The sequence below is a fragment of the Cherax quadricarinatus genome, chromosome 2 (assembly GCF_038502225.1).
Source record: "Cherax quadricarinatus isolate ZL_2023a chromosome 2, ASM3850222v1, whole genome shotgun sequence".
Taxonomy (NCBI): domain Eukaryota; kingdom Metazoa; phylum Arthropoda; class Malacostraca; order Decapoda; family Parastacidae; genus Cherax; species Cherax quadricarinatus.
The window spans coordinates 52,951,404-52,959,763 of NC_091293.1; positions in this window are offsets into that span (position 1 = coordinate 52,951,404).

Sequence of the window (8,360 nt, forward strand, 5' to 3'; positions counted from 1 at the left end):
GGATGGTTGGTAAAAGAAGTAAATTAAATTTGAACATAGAAAAGAACAGTGTAATGAATGTAACACAATATTAAGGCAATGAAAGATTGGATATCAGATTGGGGGGAGGGAGGGTGGAGGAAATAAAAGCACTTAGAAATTTGGGAGTTGGCTTGTCGTCAGATGGTTCTATGAAAGACGAGATGAACCATAGAATTTGATGAAGGGAGAGGGACGGGGAGTGGGAAGGTGGGGGGAGGGGTGCACCGAGGCATCTATTTTTCCTTATAATTTCTGGGATTCACCTCGTTTTTCATAGACCCGGTTACCAACATGTCCACTCCCTACCTCTCCTATCTTATATTCAGTCATTTTGTTACTTTTTGTTGCTTACCTTGTTGCTGTTGTTGTTGTTATTGTTGTAGTTATTGTTGTTGTAGTTCTTCTTTTTCTTCTTCCTCTTCTTCTTTTTTCTTCTTCCTCTTCTTCTTCTTCTTCTTCTTCTTCTTCTTCTTCTTCTTCTTCTTCTTCTTATTATTATTATTATTATTATTATTATTATTATTATTATTATTATTATTATTATTATTATTATTATTATTATTATTATTATTATTATTGTTATTATTATTATTATTATTATTATTAATTATATTTAATAGGCAGTCACCGAAAGAGAATACCTTATGTAGAAAATACTGTATATTTTCCAAAATACAGTGTATTTTTGTATGTAAATTGATGGCATATATTGTAGTTAATAAAAATTAATTTGTAAATAGGAAAATGAACCAGCGACGGTGGGTTAGCGTCACTGGGGGAGACGCCATTGTTTTGAATGTGGTACAGGCACGCTAATGAAATGTGCATAAATTTTCGTCGCTCTAGGGGTTATATTGGGCTTAAAACCTCTCAAATAAGAGCCGAAATTGTTGGATTTGCAGTCCTGCATAACATGAGCATTAAGCAGATGGACAGGACAGCACCAGGAACCCCAGCTAAGTCGTTGTCTATTTATGTTGAGATTCTGGCCAGTATTTTCTTCATATTTAGACAGGGGGTATGACACACCGTAATCTTCAGACTAATTGGTGAGTCTTATTATAAATTCTCCTTCTGTTACCTAAATGTGTATATGTAATCATTTATTAATTTTAATATACAGTTCACATATTTATATTAATGTTTTTAACAGAATTCCTGGTGATGTATATTTCATTTGAAATTGATATAGGTCCAGAGTGACTTTTGGAGAGATAGATTATGGTAGGTATCGAAGGGGGACATTTTTTGCGACCTATGTGTCCTAAAATTCCTACTTGTCTCTGTAACCTTGATAAAGAATAATTATCTTTGTTGCCATTTACTGGTATGTACCTTATGAGTTACATCCAGGTAAATTTAATTTTCCACACCTCAAGTGGTTGTGAAATTCGTTTTCTCTCTCTTTTTTTCTCCAAAATTTCCGCACGATAACTTGAGAACGCTTTTTTCCAAAGTTTCAGCGCTGGAGGATCGTACCTGGGGAATATTCGGATTGTTATCACACTGTGTAAGTGCCAATGTGCCAGTTTTATTGAACATGTGTTTATTAGGGAAAATTATGAAATAATTTAGGGCTCTATGTGTCCTAATTTGCCATTTTTATTGAAAATTTGGGATAATAACGTTCATGCCAAATAATAATGTGAATGACAAATCTCATTCACTTCAAATCTTCAACGTTAATACTTTACTGCGTTATAAACTTATGCCACTCTCTGTACTAATCTTTTCACGTGCATTGAGGTACACGGACCTCGGGTTATTCAATATGTGGATACCTTTCGTGAAATTCATAGTAACCGAAATAAATCTAGTTTACTCTTCTTGGCAAGATCAGAGTCACTGGTCTTCAAGCAACTACACAGATAAATTAACCAATGAATCCCAGCATGATGATACAAAGTGGCGTTATTGCCTTAAGAATTTACAAGCATTTTTCACTAAGGAAGGTATTTGAGGTGATAAACCATGATAAAGAATAAGTTATTGTGTATATGGACTTCAGTAAGGCATTTGTTAAATTTCCACACAAAACACTAATACAGAAAGTAACGGCACACAATAAAGAAAGAGAAATTTCCTCTTGGGTCGAGGCACTGTTGACAGAGAGACAACAGAGAGTTTGCAAAAGTAGGGGGAAATCAGAAAGGGGTTAGTATTATGACCCATGTTGCTCGCAATCTACATATTAGGTTTAGATGAGAAAATGCATAGTAACATGAGAAGGCTTATTGCTGGCAATTTTAGGTTTAATTGTAACACTAAAATATGCCATCAGATATTTTTTCTGAGGAAACAAGAAAGCTCCAGGTAAACATGGATAGTTTATGTTGTGGTCGAAGAAGTGGCAGATACTATCCCATGTGGACCAGTGTAAGGCTCTAATCCTAGGTAAATATAATGATATGGCACTTAATCAAAATGAGTGCAGTTTCCTAGAAAGTTCTAGTTAGTATAAATTTAAAGTCAAGCCAGTAGTGCAAAAGTGTTCGCAATAAAGGTAAAGGGAAGTCTTGGTTTCACATCAAGAAGTTTAAATGCAACTTGTCCTCAGGTTATGATTCAAGTTTTATTTACCTTTGGTGAGATCTCATTTAGATAAAAAGAAGACATAAATCTTCCACCATAAGTGACAACAAAAATACTAAAAAATACGGGGAAAAGGACTTAAATAACATTTGCTATGGATTTCATCACACACTGAATTACTCCTTCATGATAAAGTTGATATGTTAGCCAAGAAAAGTAACCTGAAGGAGAATGTAGAATATAACTTTGGTATATCTGTGTCTAGCATTAGGAATAATATTAGGAGAGAGGTAAATAATGGAAATGAATATTATAGGAGTGCAATTAGAAGCCAGAGTAGATCTATGATCCACTATGATACCATGAACATAGATAAGTACGCAGCAACTTCCAATGTGAACAAACTGACTGATGTTGTAGTGGCCAGGCTAAGGCTTGTTTTTTTTTTTTTTTTTTATTCGCCGGTATTCTCCCGGCCCGGGTCTTTTCCAAGTAGTGGTGACCCGGCCTTGGCTCCCTATCTTGGGAGTGTCTCGAGACCTAAGTCTCCCATGGGAAGAGGTACAAGTACCCCCTCATCTTTGGGACCAACTGTCCCCAGGCCTAGCCCCATTCCCCGCCGGCTCGTAGGGAGAAGCTAGGCCTCTGGTCTGCCATCTGCCTCGCCCCAAAGGGGCTCGTGGAGATGGCAGTCTTATGAGCTGCAGATGGTAGCAAGCTCAGGCTAGGGGGCTTAGGCTTGGTTACATGTACTTTTGGCAGTTTGGGAGGCACACAGCTGATAATACCCAATGCAAAGTATGTGGCCAGCCCTATGGTCACTATCTTAAACACTATGTGTTTAATTATCCACTTATTGGGGAATATAGAGATAGTATAATAACCAATGTGACATGTCAAGGTATCTTGTTAATGAAAATAAGATAACAGATATGTTAAGCAAATTTTCTAAATTTGCTTGTAACAGATAAGTGAACTGTAGATATAAATCCAGATGTACACCTGTTAACCCTTTCGGGGCGTAGTTCCTAGGCGTTTTGTGTATCCATATGCTCTTGCGCTACCACTGGATGGATATGGGGTGCACAATAAACTTTGGTATCAAACTCTAATCTAATCTCATTTAGATTATGCGGCTGTGCTCAGGTGTCCTTATTAAAATATGAACATAAATGCTCCGGAAATTGACAAAGTTGATCCCATGCATCGGAAACCTTTCCTATGAAGGTAGATTGAAGGCAATGAGTTTCAACTCTCTGGAAAGACGTAGAATTAGAGCGGAATATGATTGAAGGGTACAAATGGGAACCATCAATAAATAACTGGGACATAAAGCAATGGATTCAATTAGAAGCAATGGATCCAGTTTAGGCTAACTTTAATTTAGAAAGGATATAGGGAATATGAAAGGCAATATAGAATATGGTCTTAAATTCTCAATTTCACTTACTCTACTTGCTCTCATTTATCCCACTTGACAGCATGTACATCACTTGGGTATCTGTATTTTAAGACTTTTAGCCACCATTGGCTTTTCTAATTCAGTTCAGAGAAAATATCCGAAGATGAGGTAACCAGTCCTTCAACTCTGGAGAAATATTCATGGAATACAGACGAGGGGGTTGAGTACCTTAGTCATGGCGAGTCTGGCTCATCAACAACACTGGATTCAGACTTAGAGACTAAAAAACTCATCTTATTCTGATTTTTTTTTATATTTTATTTCAAACTCAGGTACAAAATATATGGGTACATAATCAATATGTAACAAGATAGAGGCAGTGAACAATAATCAACTGTGACTACACAGTACTGAAGAAGCACATATATAATGACAGAACTGGCTGCTGCACTCAAATCAAACACCGCTTGTACGTACTGTGCTTCACATGAACACCGCTTGTACGTACTGTGCTTCACATGAAAAGGTGGTCATACATACATATACATATATATATATATATACATATACATGCACACACATATATACATATATACATACATATACATATACATATACATATACATACGTATACACATATATACATATACACATATACATACATATACACATACACACACATACATACATATACAACCCACCCAGTAAAGCTTACACTCCCCCCCCCATGAAAAGATACACAGTGACAAATCTCTTATACATACACATTTGTAAAAGCATTAAAAACTTCAATGACAATATATATATAAACACAATCCAGCCAGCTAAACGGCTGACACTATAATACAAGGAATGTCTGAACCTGATGGCTCACATCCACCATAGAACACAATCCACCCTACCCTCATATACCCTATGGTAATAATTAATATCGTGCACACTTCAACCCCCCCCCCCATGCCTAGTAACTGTGTCTGCCGTCACCACTCAACCACCAACAGTCCTTGATAGTAATTAGCATCTTATAATATATCACCCTAAAAACACGCTACACACATAAACCTACCACAATAATAAATAAATTTACACATTATTCCCTCCTGCAGACAGATTATTTACACTGTCGGAGATAATCTATACATCACATCCTACAGAGAATGGACAACATTAGACATCTAAAATAATATGACATGTGTATCACATGACCTGCTATTGCAGAGATTACTTACACTCCTACCCCCCCCCCCCCCCAAGTGAAAAACTGACCAGTTTCACCTGGCTATACACAAGATCAAAAACTCATTCACTTGAACATATATAATGAAAATGTGAAAAAACATCTGTAACAATATATAAGCAAAAACACCCCAGGCAAGATCTTACATTATATACAATACCAAAACGTTCCAATAGTTAAAAAACAGGTATGAAACCTCATTATTATGACAAGTTACATTGCTCATATATAGGTAGACATGTATAATTACAGGTTAAAATATGCTTATATACTAACATGCTTATGTACATCCTTACAAAACATGAAGGAATCCTTAGATAAATTATAATCATCGGTGTTCACAATAACACCAAGACATTACATTGAATACCACATTGAATATCACCTCAACATCCTTCAATCGACCTCTGCAACACCCCCCCCCCTGGGAAGGCCAGCCCGTTCATTCCCCTGACCGCTTATAAAGACCATAAATCCCTCAAAAGAAAGTCCCTGTAGCCCTCCGAGAAATCCCTCTCCCACCTTCTACCATATATTTCCCTGTTGCGACACTTTGTTCTATAAAAGGATGCTGCTATGGCCATCCTACGTTCCTCCGCCCCTTTGTCTCTCATTGCCCATGATATATACACAAAATCAACCATTAAGTAAGCCACTGCCCTTTGAACCTTTACCCCAACCCCACCTACATCTAAACTAAGAGCTCTCAAAACCGACAACCCTTTCCCCCCCACATACCGGATTACTTTCCCTAACCATTCCCGCACAATCCCTAGGCTTTCACAAAAATAAACTACATGAAAAGCTGATTCATCTACCCCACAAACCTGACACATCCCACCCTCCCTTATTCGCCTATTTCGTAAAACAACCCCTGACGGCAATATTCCGTGAAGAAACCTATACATTACCTCCCTCACGCGTGGCCGGATGCGTAACCCTTTTAATCGGCCCCAAATGTCTTCCCATGCGTACATCGGGTACACTCCTTCCATTGCCACTACCACCCTAGGCCATATCTTCCTCTCCATGGACCCTACCCGCATGTTTCTCGGCTCTCTGACCATCATCAATAGACGCAACAACTCCTCACCATCTCTCAAATCTTGTCCCTTCCACCATCTCCGAAGATCTCCCTGCAGCATCCCCAACCCTCCACTCCCTTCCCCCCGAGCCCTTAGCAACCCATGTTTCACATATACACACTTCAACCTTCTTTCCAAATGAATTAACCCCAGCCCTCCCAAGGCCACCGGAAGTGTTGCCACCTCTCTTTTCAACCAATCGCATCCTGAACCCCAGATAAAACTGAAAACTCTGCTCAACAATCTCCGGACATCCCCATACACCAAAGGGTACAAAGCTGCCACATGCCATATTTTACTGTACAAAAGCACATTGACCACAATGACCCTCTGGTGTAGCGTAAGATGTGTCGGCCTCAATCCTGACAATCTTCCCAATACCCTATCTACCACACCCTTTGAATTATTCTCCCTCGCCATCTGAGCATTACCCATATACACAACTCCACAAATTTTCACCCGGTCCACGACACTCCACCTCACCCCCCCACCCCCGCCCTCCTGCCCATCCCATTCACCCAATATCATGAGCTTTGATTTATGCACATTCACTGCCATACCTGTTGCCATCCCAAAAACATCTATAACTCTCTCCAGACCCTCCAATCCCTCCCTCCCACTCACTAGGACAGTTGTGTCATCAACGTAACCTATGATACTGGGACTCCCACCTCGTATGTCCTCCCTTACCCCCTCCTGTATGCACATTTCCACTGCCCTATAAAACGGATTCTGTAAACATGCAAATAATATTTGTGACAACGGGCAACCTTGCCTCAATCCCCTGCCCATTTTCACATGCAACCCCACCCTCCCATTTATCTGTACACACATCCCAGCTCCCCGATATAAAGTACGTGCCCAATTCACAATGTCCTCCCCGAACCCTTGCCACTCCATGATTCTCCACAGAGCCTCCCTCTCGACACTGTCATATGCCGTTCTCCAATCCAACGCCAATACCCCACGTTCCCCCTCTTGTGGACCCTCAATAAACCTTCTAATAACCCCATGCCCCTCATACATTGATCTCCCCGGAATCCCATATTGACCCCTCACTATTACCTTTCCAATGACCTTTTTTATACGATTTCCCAAAATTTTTGCAAAAAGTTTGTAGTCTGCACACATGAGTGATATCATCCGGTAATCTCTCACTGTGCACTGACTTTCACCCTTTGGCACCAAAACTACTAGTGCTGTCGCCTGCAAAGGTCCCAACGCACCCCTCTCTTTTATATTAAATAATTGCACCAAAAAATCTTTTAATACTCCCCAATGCTGTATGTAAAACTCCGCAGGCAGCCCATCTATCCCCGGTGCCTTACCCCTGCTCATACTCATTAAAGCCGTCCACACCTCGTCCTCCACAATAGGCCCCTGTAACTGTTCCCTGTCGTCCCTGTCCAGCACACTCCGCACCCATCCCCCTGTCTCTCTTAAAGCCCCCTCTCTCACACCCACACTCCTCATATGTGCACTAAGCCAAGAATCAACATACCCTCCCATCCCCTCCGTTGTCACCAAGTCTTGTCCCTCCCTATACCCCTCGATGTCCTCAAGAACTCTCAAACCCACCATTTCCATTGCAACGCGCCGGCGCCCCTGCCCTCGCAGGACACACGCCGATGGTCTATCACCCCACATGACCTCCTCCAACCCCCCTAAAACCCTTGCCGCATCAAACCTCTCATTTTGCACTTCCATTAGGCGTTCCTTCACTCCTTGTATGTCAGCCACAGGGGCTCCCATCCCCCCCCTTCCTCTCTCATAATACTCCCTTAACTGCCCCTCAAGATACCTAATAAGCCCATAAGCCAACTGATTCTCGTGCCTTCCCTGTCGGACATAGAACTCTCGAATCCTCGTCTTCGCCGTCACATCCCACCATCTCAACACATCCCCATTGACTTCCATCCCTTCCCATAAGCCTTTCCACCATTGTGCAAATAGGACCCTCCCCTCAACATCTTGAAGCAACCGAACATTCAATTTCCAATAACTCTTATACCTGTTCGGCCGACCCTCCCATCCCAAATCCACCAAAACACCTCTATGATCAGAAAAAAAGACATCCAAAACC